Raw genomic sequence first — 15,463 nt, forward strand, 5'->3', positions numbered from 1 at the left:
TATATATATATATATATATATATATGCCTATCAAGATATCACCTTACAACGTTGTTCTCATCGCACGATCAAACTAAATAATTTAATTACATTTATTCACTTATTTATATATTAATCTCTAGTGTAACAAACGCTGTCATGCATTTTTCTTCTGTGTTTTTATTTTAAATGCAACCTTTACATTTCTACATTGCCATACATTTCTACATTGCCATACATTTCTTTCCTCTCGTTTTGTTATCTTTTGTTTATATCACCTTATTATAATTAACTTAAAATACTACAACGTATATGTATCTTTTTATCATTACACACACACATGCTCGCACGCACACACACAAACACACGCGCAAACACACATACAAGCACTCATGCACACACACATATAGTGTTATGATTATTACGCTGTTGATAATATCAACTTCTAAGTTCTTATCACACGATTCAACTAAACTCTTTCTCATCACAGGTTTCAAATAAATTATTTAATTATTTCATTTATGCAGAAATATCCGATGTAAAGTACGCTCTCATATTTTTTTCTCACACCTTTAAATTTTGATTCCAAACCTAATCTCAACATTGGTCTATCGTCACTTTTCTTTTTTTCTTGTCTTAGTTTTAATTCCATTCGTTTATTGATTTTAATCTTTCGTGAAAATTTCTTTGATTTTATATCTCGGTCTTCTCGATTAATATCTGTCAAACTTTCTCCATTTTTATTCTCTTTAATGGCGCAGTTGGTTTCCATCTGTCTTTCTCCATTCAAAAGTATCCTGCTTTGTTCTCTCCCTCACTTTTTTTCACAGTCTAATAAACAAAAATTAATACCTATTATATTATAGTTAGATAACTAGTTGCCTTCTCCCCTTTCTGCTGGGATAAAGCAAATTCATATTTCTCACATATTTCGCTCTCTCTCTTATCTTTCGCCAGAGTGAGATCAACAAACTGATATCAATAAAGCACTCTCACTGGGTCTCTCCAACCAGTTTCTCTTTCGCCGCTATTGCAAGATAGTCAGTTCCACTCCCTCCTCGTATTACTCTCTCTCTCTCTCTCTCTATCTCTCTCTCTCACTCTCTCTCTCTCTCTCTCTTCCTCTCTCTCTCTCTCTCTCCCCATAGTAAAACTAATTGTTCCTCTTCATATCCGCAAATTTTGATCCAGTTTTCTCTATATAATTCTCTCCAAGTAATGAAACTATTAAGTTATGTTATTGCGCTCTTTCTCTTTTTCTCTCTCTCTCCTTCTCTCTCTCTTTCTCCCTTTCTCTCTCTCCCCTCCCTCTCTCTCTCTCTCTCTCCCTCTCTTGCTCCTTTCTTTTCGTTTCGTTTTTCGCTTCTCTTGCTACGCAGTGCACAATGGAATAATTTTAACTTGGAATGTACCATAGCTGTCATAGAACGGCCTACTGCTCTCTGTTTCTCATTCTCTCTGTCTCCGCCTTCTTATCCTCTCATGTATGACTAATGAATTGAACGCTTATTCTCTATTTCTTCTCTACATCTCTTTATTCTCCTCAAAACATATTGAACCCTTTTACTCTGTTTCGCATCTGAATTTCTTCTAAAGTATTCTTTAAACAAGGAAGACAAATCTGAACATATATACTCACGGGCAAGTTGACTAAATTCCTTTATGAAACAAAACAAATTGCAAGCTTATTTAGCAACAGACTCAAGCAAATAAGAATTAGAAGATGCGATGCTGGCGAGTAGGAGAGTTGCACTCTTTCTTAATAGTGTAGAATAATATTGGGCGCTCTCTTTCAATCAGTCTAGATTTTCTCACAATTTATAGTCATCATAGTTCAATGGCGCAAATTGACAGGAAAGACAACAAATTTACCTGCCCTTATGACTTTGTCACACCATATTTACACCTGCTATAGTTGTCATGAAAGAAGAAAATAAATTGCAGACGATGAAAGAAGCAATAGTAGTAATGCCAAAGACTCCAGTGTAGTCGAGAAGAGTCTGATATGATCAATGGGGGTGCCAAGAATCCCACTGCAAACACAATAGGCTCCAATACCATTAATGAGGAAAGTAGTAAAGATGCAGATGCTGAACAAGGTGAAGTTAGCTTTGTCATCAACTACAAAAACGAGAAGCATTTAAAACAGACAGACTTGTGATTAAAAGCAAAATTAAGAATAAGCTTTTAGATTTCACATTCAAAAAATTACACCAGTAAAATAACTAACAAAATCCTGTACGTTCCAGCTAAAATGCACCCTGATTGTATGGAGAAGACGGAACACATTTTCTCTTTGCTCGCTCTAATCTTCTTCTAACTATGCTGAAAGGGGTAACTTTTTCCTCAGAAATCAACCGAAGGGTAGAAAATTACACCCAGTAACCGACAGAAAATCTTCAGTAGAACATGATAACCGAAGCTCAAAGACATGACCATCCACATAAAAAAAAACTAAACACACACTATCTACCCCACAGAAGTGAAGTAGAATACAGTCCCATATTTTTAAGCATTACACAAAAGATTATACGGAAGTTAGCTTGGTTGCAGCAGATAATAAGAACAAGGTATGTTTGTACACTATTCTACGTTAATAGGCCATCCCGAGATGGCTGCCACCAATACGCATCGAATCATCACATTGATATTACTACTAAATGTTAAAGAATTGATACCCATTAGAACTAAGAGCGAAATCCCTTGCTTATGAGATTTTATCAAATGCAATCAGGTAATAAGATAAGCATTACCAATCACAGAAACCCATCAAATAGTAATATAGAAGACTGGTAGATCTAAATACTGATGTAGATCATATTCATACTGACATAGAAGACAGAAACCATGGGAGAGTTGCCATATATGGCCTTGAAGACTATATCCCTTCAGTCTAGTTGTCACACTCTAACACCCATTCCAGCATATTCATAATACATATTAAGCCATATGAAGCAATTTCATGAAATTAAATCTACAACGTACCATCCATCACGTGCCTCAGACTATGAGGGTATGTGGTACCTCCTTAAATCATGAGGATATATTTGAAGAGAGCCTTATTAACAGAGATGTAACATTAACCAAACTGGACCAATATACTCTTCGGTGTTTTTAAGGTTCCTAACATTGAATAGATTGAAGTCACATTCTCTCTGGAATGTCACTGCATGAACACAAAGAAGCAAAAATAGCTACTCAATTTTTCTAAAAACTGTTCATGGAAAAAATTGTTCCAATTTATCAAATTTAAAAATATTCCACATCTCTACTTTACAAACAACGTGCAATACATACCTTAAGTGGGGGTGACATCGACAATTTACTCGAACCATAACCTAATAGAATTTGCAATATATAGCCCTATGAGAATCGTAGGAACACACTCAGTCAGAAGTAATGCAACATTCTCCAGCTTAAATTTTTGCAAACCTCGTGGGGAAGTCAATTCAAGAAGAGATCCTCAAACAGGGTTGGTGAGAAAATTTTTCTCTAGGGGTCCATAACAGTTGAACAGTTTGTGTCATTTATGTACGCGGTATGCATGAAATATGTCCGAGACCGAAATTCCATGAGGTGCACTACAAAGATTTCAAATCAACTAAACGGTCAATAAAATAAACAGAATGAGTAAATAGAAAGTAAACAACCCAGCTTAAGAAGGACACTTTGAAGACGTAGAGAAGAAAACCAAGCATTCTTACGATATAAAGAGACCAGATAAAGCAACCATGTCTATAGAAAAATTTGCTATAAAATCAGTCTCTGTGCATCACAAAATTAGGCAATTGTCCTAAACAGATAACTCACTAATGTCAGACCCTAAGGTATATGAAGTACTGAATGAGAAGTCCAAAAGTGTTTCTACCTCCTCACTGGGACACACGCAGGTAAGTAAACCATAGTAGTTCTTTAACAAAACATCCCTACATAGGATGGTGGAAGCTATCATTGACATAAAGGAGGAAGATGTAAAATCAGTTAAAGATGAATTGAACTTAAATTCTGCAGCAGGCTCTGGTAAATTCCCTGCATCCATCATAAAAGCGTGTAAACAAACTCTTGCTAAGCCATTCTAAATACTCTTTCAAAGCTCTCTGACAAATGGGAAATCAGCGAAAAAGTTTTTAAAAGGTTTAATTTCCCGATTTATAAAAGAGAGCAGATGCTGAAAAATACAGGCTTATCTCACTGATTTCGCATATCAGGAACATCAGTGGGCTAATTATCAGACGAAAATTAATCACGTTCTTAAAATAAAATGTATCACTGACTAAAACTCAGCGCATATTTCGCCCAGAACAAAGTCACCTTACATAACTCCTGAAACACTGCGACTTGGTGCTGAACTAGCTATTTAAGTCATGCGACTTTACAAAGGCTTTCGATAAGATCACTCACTAGACAACAAGGGTACACAGGACATGGAAAAATTGCAATTCCAAAATTGCACTCTGTTCGGGATCTGAGGAAAAGTTTGGATAATAAAATATCTATTCGTGTACATTACCAAAATAGCAACGATGTGTAGAAGAATGGCGGAATAGATACTGAGATTATTCAGTAAGAAGAGCGGGACATTTTACTCTTTTTGTGGAGAACATTTTTCTCATCTGCCTGAACTGATGTTCACAATTATAGCACTTCTAATAGCATCAAACGAACGGATAATGTAGAAGGAATCCAAAAGTTCCCTGCGTAAAGACCACCTCAATACAACAACTAATTTAGTGAGAGATGTTGAAAGCATTAAACTTTTGGAGAGAAGACTGTAAATATAAGCAGTGATCTTTTCATTAAAGGTCCTCAACAGGTTTTTATACTGCAATGATTTGAAGCTTCTACTCTCCTCATCGAAAATTACGACCAAATACTGCAACTGTCTATGGTTTCTGTTATGTCTCAAGCTACTGTAATCTAGTACCTTCGGATGATCTCTACTCAACCGCTACACAACTACTATTCGACTGCTACTCAACACACCTACCACGGCCAGACTACCTCTAATTATATGTCTTGGGAGATCTTACTTCTTCGCCTGACAGCTTTTAATACCTCGTTAAACAAACTGAGTGGATAAAGATGAATATAAGGAGCACTAAGATAACCAAGCATCTGCGATTTGGGATGAACCAAATCCAACTAAAGACAGTGGCAGCACACTCTCTAATTCAGCAAAGGTAAGTATTGAGTAAACAGTGCCAACTGCATAGGCCTAAATGTGTGCAAATAGAGTTGTATCGAATCATTAAGCATGTGTTACAGAATTTGTCCTCTTACCATCATTTAGATGGTGTGTGTAAAATCCAAATTCATGTAATTAAATTAAATTTCATTGATTTTATAGTTTAAGCGATGAATTGAAACAATTGTAGGTCTTATCACTGTAATGATAAATTTTCATTCATCTTATCTCCATCCCCTCTCTTGGTTTTTATAATAATAATAATAATATATGTGTGCGTATACTATAAGGTATTCAACCAATCTAATCTTGGATATTTCTATCCCCCTGGGGTTTGTATATTCTCACCTGTACTTTAATTTATACGTATATACGTATATAGGTTAGTAGAGTCAGCAGTTGGAATAACCGTCTAAGGGATAAGAATATCCGTTTTTACTACTGGTATAAAATTACCTATGTTAACCCTGAGCGCACATATGCAAGCATATTATGCTCATAGGATACAGACAACAACAAAATAAACAAGAGTTTATCAGGAATCAAATTTAAATTAAGCTGAAAATGGAGAAAATTCTTTATTAACAAGCAAATTGACTACCTTCAATTATTATTTTTTGATACAAAACTTTATTACATCTAACAGCCGTTTCTGCTACCAATTTCCCTCAGCGCTTCCAAAGAAATTTCTGAGAATAATATTCGTCATATTCTATAGCACATCCGATTTTGTACATGGAGCTTCATGAGAGTGAAGAAAAATACGTAAAGTAAAAGAAGAGTAGAGGAACGAAAAGGGCTTCGAGATGAGGAACGAAGGTTAAATATTTTTGAATCATACCATTTTGCAGTGTAACCTATATATATATACACAATGTACACAAAATTAAGGATTAAAAGGAATCAGATACTTAAAAGATTAACACCAACGAGGGTAGGAATAAACTTTTAAACAGCACCTTTAGTCGAATAAATATCATGAGTACCGAAGGACATCCAGTGAAAAATTCAGATTGTGTATTCAGACAATTTAACCGTTATGAGCATTTTTATAGCCTATGGGCTAATCCAAAAGTGTACGTTGTACTGATCATGCGTTATTTGGTATACTCCAGAATACCCGAGGGGTCGAGATTCCAGTCAGGTGTATTATGAACAAATAAATAAGTAACGTAATGGATACGTGATACTTCATCACAGTGGTTTCCAGCGGATTTCTTTAATAGTTTACTGAGTACATTATATCATAACTAAAAATAACTCTGTTAAGCCAGCTTCGCAGGAATCAAGTTTGATTGTGGTAAAGTACTAATTTTACATTATTTTGAAATGCTATGTATCATCTGATGAAAGCGTTTTTCTTTTGTTTTTTGTTTTTTAGATATGAAGTAATATACTCATTAATCTATTAAACAAATCCGCTGGAAACGGCTGTGAAGAAGTGGCGCATATCCATCGCTTTTTTTATTTCTGTGTGTGTGTGTGTGTGTGTGTGTGTGTGTGTGTGTGTGTGTGTGTGTGTGTGTGTGTGTGTGTGTGTGTGTGTGTGTGCTCTCGCTTGCTGTAGAGAGGTTGTCTTTCTTGTCAGTCAATAGATACTGCTTTTCCCGTAGCTAAGAGTTGCTTATATTCTTATTTCTAGCAATGTGGGTGATGACTTTCACCCTTAGTCACTGTGCTTTTTGGTTTTAAATTGTGAGTAGCTATCTTAATAATATATGTGTGTGTGCGTGTGTTTATTATATTATATTATATTAAACCATTTGCGTCAGTAATTCTGTGCTCTCTCTCTCTCTCTCTCTCTCTCTCTCTCTCTCTCTATCTCTCTCTCTCTCTCTCTTCATTTTACTCGCTTCTGGTTTCATTTCTCTCTTCCTATCTCGTATATCTGAATCTCTTTACGTTAGTCCCACAGTCATTTTCTACTATTCTCTTAGTTATACTATCATTCCGACTTTGTCTATAAAGATATACGACAATGACACAATCAAGTAGAAATTGTTCAGACAAAAAGAACAAAGTAATTACAGGAAACAAAAGTTTAGAGAAGTACAAAACATCAACTAAAATTTAGTTGTGAACAAAGTATGAAGGAAACTATTTATCACCATTTGTTTTGCTTTGGTCGTATGTCTTTGAGAGTGATTGTGTATGTGTGTGAGTATTTAAATAGTACACCTTTATATCCAAAGATATGTTTTAGTGAGTGGAGCTGATATATATACACACACACACTCACAGAGATACAAAAACATATGTGCGCACAAATCTATAAACATACATACATATACACACACGTGTGTGTGTGTGTGTATGTGTGTGTGCGTATGTGTGTATGTGTGTGATTGAGTGTGTGTTTCGCAAATACAACTTAATGTTATTTGTGTATACTACAGTGCTTAATGGATTTGGGCGTATTAAATCGAATTACATTTGAATCTGGATCAGTTTCATATTAGAAAGTGATAATTGAAAACAGCTCGAGTGTGAAAAGATCCGAAACACTGTCGCTAGATAATGAAGATTTAGCCACGACATTTCTCAACCCTAATTACGTGAAAGGTCGAGTTATTAGCCAACGTGCAGCCTGTCTTCACGTGATGGATCATTCTGGACCCATCTTGAATGTTCTAAGTACAAGGGTTATAAATATGGTTTGTTTGAGCGCTAGCTTTCAGTTTGTGCCAAACTGCGGTCCACGTCATACACATCCCTTTCACTGTACGTAGTTGTTTGAACGATCCCATGCTCAACCTGGATATGTGTTACATCTGTCAGATATGAATCGATGTGTACAGATTCTAAAGTTTATCAAGCTCCAGTACGAAGTCATTGTGTCCATCTTAATATACATGTTACTCTTTTATTCTTTTATTTGTTTCAGACATTTGATTGTGGCCATGCTGTCGATTACAAAATGTAATTTCCAGAACTAGACACAGAACGTTCACCCGAAAGGAAGCATTTGTAAAGTTCTGCAAATTACATTCGGTGTATTTTTCAAATGTCTTCAATCTGGCGCGCTGAGGCCGGAAATAACTCAGCAGTTAATAAATTTCTGCAGCTAATTTACCGGTTTGAGAACATATAGGAGTCCACTTTTGGTGGTCATTCCTCTTAATTTTGTATCTAATATAATTTTAATCTTCGGATTTTTTAAATATGCTAAGCCACTTGTTTTAATTGATTAATATCAATTTCTACCCGCATTATTAAATTTTTAAATAACGATGTTCTCAAACCGGTAAATTAGCTGACCACCGGCCATCTTTCTTCTCCTAATTTGTGTTTCTTTCTCTCTGTTGTAGCTGGATCAAGGAAGACGTGTTCTTGTCTGTCTCCTGTCCAAGCTTGTTATACGCGTTCGCCACCACAACCTCGTTTAGGCTTAGCAGCCCTTTCTGTTTGTTTTCACTGTCCTGTTTATGTTACCAATTCTGACCCTTTGCAAGATCACAAATTTTATTTAATTTGCTTTGCGGGAGCAACTATTTAATCGAAAGCGTATGGTATTGTTAAATGCTCGAAATACGAGAGTAGAAAAGCAGCCAACAACTGATGAAGGGTCATCCTTTGTGCTGTTTGCCTTGTTTTCCATTTGAGTCTTTCGTTGATTGAAAAAGAATAGTTCATATTCCATGTACTCGTACCTCGTATTTTATGTTGTACACGTTTCGTGACGTCCTGTGCCCACATATGCATATATATATATAAAACAAGCACGTGCATTATTTTGACGCTCGGGAAGGTGAGAAAGTATTTTACGTTTCAAGCCTACGCTCTTCAACAGCAAGGAACACGATGAAATAAACAGAGAGAATATTAAAAAAACTTGGGGTTTTACCGGTCAATCATATATATATATATATATATAAATATATATATATATATATATATATATATATATATATATATATATGTAAATGTATGTATGTATATGTGTGTGTGTGTGTGTGTATGCACGAACACAAAACTACTCGTATTAATCTTCCTTTCATCTTCTACAATCTTTTTTCCTCTAAGCAGTTACGACAGCGAAAGCAGATTACGTCATTTTATGTAAACTAGAACGAATATTTCTTTCTTTTATTCTTGCTCGAACTAAATGGGTATATAACAACATGCCAGCCGACACAAAAAGTCCCTAGTGAGATTTCTTTATCAATGTACATGAAGAGACCAAGACCGACAGGTCAAAACATATGTTGTACCTCATAAGAGTCTAATACGAACTCCATCTCCTACTATTAGTTAATATTATATATTTATATATATATATAATATGAATTAATAGTAGAAGATGGACTTATATATATATATAGTTAAATAAGATTCATTTACAGTTGAGTCGACATGTTGCAACGTGATATTAAATATTTTATCCAAATATTTTGCCTCTGTATGGTTCCGACAGGCAACCGAATTCCAGGTCCGATCGCCATTTGTTGGATGCTTACCTCTTCAATTGCAATACCTGCTGTAAAGTATAAGTAAGCGTTTTGATGACTTGATCGTAATATTATAACACTGGGCTCCTAAGACGTTGTAACATTCTGCCTTTTATCAGCCTGCTCATGTCACAAGTGAAACGGATTTGTATCTCAACTGGAAATGAAACCGTATACCGAACACGCTACATGTTAATTCTTTTTCTTTATTTCACAGAGTGTTTCTGCAGAAACGGGCGATGAATTAGTAAGGCATCGCAAATAATTGGAACCAACATCACGATGAATTGTGACCTACAGGTATTAGACATTCAAGCTGAAAATTCGTGCAAGTACATGATATTAAATGTGAAATATTATTATTTTGCACATGGAAACAAAAAGACAGACAAAGAAAGAGAGAACGGGATTGAGATAGAATTAGAGAGCTGAAGTGTATGTAAGTGTGTTACTAGGAAGAGTGAAGAGAGCGAGTAAGAAATGGAAATCAAAAGAAGACAAAATGTGGAGGAAGAAAAGATGGCGAATGTATCTAATTTTGGAACGTTTCATACTTGATTAAATTCCAATATTTCGTTTTTAGTGGAATGTGTAATGAAACAGTTATGTTTTATCAACTTTCCTGGTGGCGTGATAATTGCATTGTGTATTTTTTTAGATGGTCACAAACAAGAGTGAGCAGAGGTTAAGCCCGACTAATGAACAAATTGACTAAGGATTCTAGTGATTTAATAAAACAGAAATAAAAATTATAAAAGGAAACAAAACACACACAAGTAAGAGCAACACTAACAACAATAAGATCAGCAACAACGAAAAAAGACTATCATTCTGTATCATCTGAAATAGTATCTGTAACTATAAGAGAGAAAAATATTTGAGTGATTTAACAACAAAAAGTAATCATACAAATTACTAAATAAAACCGAATAAGAAAAGGAAAAGTTTGAAAACAAAAATAAGAAGCTAGAGTAAAATAGCGATACTAAATAATAGAAATTTAATTGCAAGATGAAGGAAGAGTCAAAGGTTTAATTGACAGAACACGTGGTGTGAATCAGGACATAATGAAAACATCATTGGTAATTCATAATTGCTATGGTAACAGTTTGGCAGATAGAGTCTTGGCTAAACAGTTTAGCCACTAAATTCAACTAGCTGGAAAAATTAATTCTCATCACCTAGTTAGCCGTTAATCAATAACTTTAATTAATCAGTCTACAGCTCACCCGTTAATTTGACTGACGCTCTCTATTGGTGACAAGACTCCTTGGTACCGGGCCAACATTGATATTGAGTTGAAAAGCAGAGGTGAGTTAATTCCTTCGAGGAATTAATATAATACCAAGGTCGGTGTGGCTAACAATTTTATTACTTAATGTAATGTCACTTCTAGTACTGTCACAACAGTTTTGTTGGTGTTTTATTATTATTATTATTATTATTATTATTATTATTATTATTATTATTATTATTATTATTATTATTATTCTTGAGTTCAAATTCCGCCGAAGTCGACTTGCCTTTCGTCCTTTCGGGGTCGTTAAATAAGTACCAGTTAAACATTAGGAACGATGTAATCGATTAGTTCCCTCCCCAAAATTTCTGGCTATACGACACACTATCTGTATCCTTATATTTTCGAACAAGGGAGTTTAGCATCCCCACTCAGCACAAATCAATATCTGTGGACCGCGATACCGGGGTTATTTCCCTTCCTCAGCACAGAAAAATTGTTCGAAAACATATATATAATTTCCAAAGTGACACACATGATTTACATTATTGTTGACTTCAAATTCCGCCGAGGTCGACGTTGCCTTTCATCCTTTCAGAGTTGATAAATTAAGTACCAGTTAAACACAGGAGTCGATGAAATTGACTTACTCCCTCCCCAAAATTGCTGGCTTTGTGCCAAAATTTGAAATCATTATTATTATTATTGTTGAGTTTAAATTCCACCGAGGTCGACTGTGCCTTTCATCCTCTCGGGGTCGATAAATTAAGTACCAGTTAAGTACCTGGGTCGATGTGATCGACTGTCTCCCTCTCCACAAAATCCAGGCCTTGTGCCTATAGTAGAAACGATTATTATTATTGTTAGCACGTTGGGCGAAATGCTTGGGATATCTCGTCCGTCTTTAATTTCTGAGTTCAAATTCCGCCGAGGTCGACTTTACCTTTCATCCTTTTGGAGTTAATAAATTAAGCATCAGTGAAACATTGGGGTCTATGTAATCGACTAGTCCCTTCCCCAAAAATTTCAGGCCTTGTGCCTATACTGGAAAGGATTATTATTATTATTATTATTGATTAAGGTGGCGAGCCGGTAGAATTGTTAGCACTTCCGTGAAATGCTTGGTGGTATTTCTTTACGTTCTGAGTTCAAATTCCGCCTAGGTCGACGTTGCCATTCATCCTTTCAGGGTCAATAATTTAAGTACCAGTGAAGCACTGGGGTATGTAATCGACTAGTCCTCTCCCCAAAATTTTCATGCCTTATGTATTTGTAGAAATGATTATTATTATTATTGTTTGTGGCCAGGACTACACTCCGTGTTTTATTGACTTGTTTTTATTCCTATAAGTCTAATTTTGTTTTCTTCTTTCGTGTATAGTGAGTCGTATTTTGAGAAGACCACAAGTGTTCGAGCAAAATTTTTTATCTACCTTAAGGTGCAAAATTTCGAATAGAAAACCTCTCTTTTCAAAATATTGTTTAAAATTTCAGTATGGTGGAGGCTTCTTCGTCAAAAGGAGAAGAAGGGCTGGTGGGAGATAGTTTTGAAGACAAAATTGGCTTTCACTGTCAAAATCCCCCGGCTGATCTAAAAGGTAAAGACTCCCTTCGGTCATGAATGACCATGATATTGCACCTAGAAAGTTTCCCTCCGAGGCACAAGTCCGGGCAAGGTTGTTTATAAAAAAACAGCAGTCGCTCGTGCATACCAGCCACCGATGTTATCCAAGGGAATGACAAAGGCCTCTACATCTTGGCAGCAGTGACGTTGCAGCTCATTTCTACTGCTGTGTGATCTGGAGCAACGTGAAACACAACACACAGTCGCTCAAGGAATAGAACTCACTACCTCATAATTGTGAGCCCGACGCTCGAAACACTGAGCCATGCTAATCTAACAACCACGGATAGAGATAGTAGCAGCATAATCAATAGTAGTAATGACATTATCACCACCACCAACACCAACAAAAATATACAGGAAAAAACGTGAAATCAACAGCGCAAGCACCACCACCGCCACCATCACAAAAGCCAACCAAAGCAACAACAAAAATACACAAGAAAAACAGGAAAAATAATTTTAAAATTTCATGCATAACACGCGCAAATTCAACAAACACCGCCACCACTACCACAATTAACGCCAACACAGTCGATGAAAACGACAACAAAAAACACAAATCAAGCGTTAACGATTTCGCAGCTGCGGTGTGTCAGGCGCAACAATTATAAAGCTGTTAATGGACGATTTAAAAAAGCAAGAGGCATATGAAAATTATTGAAGAAAGCTTACTGTTAACACTCCTGAAGTCGTTGTATAGGACACAGATAAGCAATAACATACAAAATGATAGGAGTAAAAATTTGTAAATTAGAACAGGCGACACAGCAACATGTTGAAATGTGTCTACGTCCTATGGAGAACAAGAAAACTTACGTTGCTAAGGGTAGTGATGTGGCACTGTAGGAGTGAGATTTGCCAGAGAAGAAGGTAAGGAAGGACTCCACTTTGGATTTTTGGGAATGAAGACCCTGTTTCTGGTATTTTGATCGTAGAGTGGCGAAAATAAAAATTGCAGACATACCACCAGAAATAGACATCTGTCAGTTAGCGAACAGTCTTCCCGCACATCAGGGACAAAACGAATATCCTGCAGGTGCAAAAACTGCAAAACAAAACTCGGTGAGGCATGAAGTTTTGGATTCAGATAGATCACGTAAATCTAGAAGCAATCCTGGACATCACAAATTTTGCAGATGACCCATTGATGAGAGAAAACAGAGTTGTCACCTGAGTAACGACATAAATCCTCTGAAGGCCTTTTGTCCTCGGCAAAAGAGAGAAGGGAGTTCCGACTTTTGCCGACGCCACCACAACAAGATCAACAGCAGCGACAGAGGCAGGTGACGACTACAAATGCAAAAACAACAGTAACAGTAGATGCATCTCCCGTGTTCGGACCAGTAGAACATGTCTCTTTGTAAGTAGGACGACGTAGAGCTTAAATGGCAAAAATCAGAAGGTCTAGCAAAAGAAAAGGAAACAAAATCACACCAACACTCACACGAAAACTAGCAGGTATGATCAAATGGAGAAGAGATCTTTCAAAAATGATATACAAACACCACCCCCAAGACCGCCATTAGAAGCATAACCCAATTCACACACACAACTCTCAGATCTCACATCCCAACACCAGCAAAATTTAAGAACAATAAAGAACTGCTGGAACGCACAAAGCCTTACAGACATCATACACACCGATTTTGTTACAGCAACACGCATAAAATTCATCCAAACATCAAAAAACACATACAATGCCATAAAAAGTGAATATCCTGACTGGATTTCCCCTATGTGCCAATGTGGGCGTGGACCCCCAACTTAGTTCCTTCCAATACAACGCTCTGTTTCTCGAATGACCCATACGGCGTCCTTGTTCTCAAGCTCCACACAAAATGTATTGTCCAAATATTCCTTTCCATAATTGTTACACTCGGAAACTTTTCTACCATCAACACTACTTTTTGAAGTTGTCCACCAAAGGATTTAACTGAACATCAAATATATTGATTTCACAGGTATGGACGAAGTGTAAAGGTCGTAAGAATTTCCCTTCTTTCACTGTCTAATAGATAGGAACAAAAAGATCAAATGTAGTAAACATCACGAGGATTAGATATCCTTTCTTTGCTTTTACATTTCTTTATGTGTACTCACGAATATTGTATATACGCATATAAGTATTGAATTCCTACAGTACTGTTAGCTATGTGTGTGTGTGTGTGTGTGTGTGTGTGTGACAGAAAGAAAGAGAGATACAACGATAAATTGTGAGATAGATTTTGGTGTGATAACATGAAATTTGGTAGTGTGAGCCTTGTGAAGAATATACGTTTTCAGTACTCGAGTTCAAAGACGTCAACGATTTATTCTAACGTTTATTGCAACTCTTTATATAACATATTCTAATCTTAGATGAGATATAGAGAAATAGTAGCTGTTGTCTTCTATGTATCAATACCATTTACCCACAAACTATGTATCAATAATACTTACCTAACTGCTTTGATTAAGCTGTTATTACAGAACAACACTTATTGTTCATGCAGTATTGGAGTGTTGGAACTGGTGAAGGTGACTAATCTGTAAAAAATAAAATATTTTTAAGCATTGTGTGTGGAAAAGTTTTTAATAAAATGTAAGCTGTCAAGATTTCAAAGAGTTTATTAAAATAGCTGAAAGTGAAAAGAGATTTTCTCGATAGAAAAATATAGAGAAATTTGAAGGAAAAATCTGAACATAATAATGTGAAACAGGAATTATAGACTATGGAATAAGTGACCTGTTGTGACATTTGAACGGTAGATGAATGTATTTATAGCTTAAACGTATCTATTTCAAGAAGATGAACAGGGAATTGTGTAGGATTTGAGATTTAAACAACACCTTTTGTTCATTAAGTTATCTTAACTTCTCAGATTCCCTTTGATCAGTTTCTCTTTACAAAGCAGAACAACAATGCATGCACACGCGTATGCACAAGTAGATATATATATAAATACTCGATTCAAATACAAACACACGCACACATGTATGCATATATG

Source organism: Octopus bimaculoides, chromosome 7, assembly GCF_001194135.2.
Source record: "Octopus bimaculoides isolate UCB-OBI-ISO-001 chromosome 7, ASM119413v2, whole genome shotgun sequence".
Lineage (NCBI taxonomy): Eukaryota > Metazoa > Mollusca > Cephalopoda > Octopoda > Octopodidae > Octopus > Octopus bimaculoides.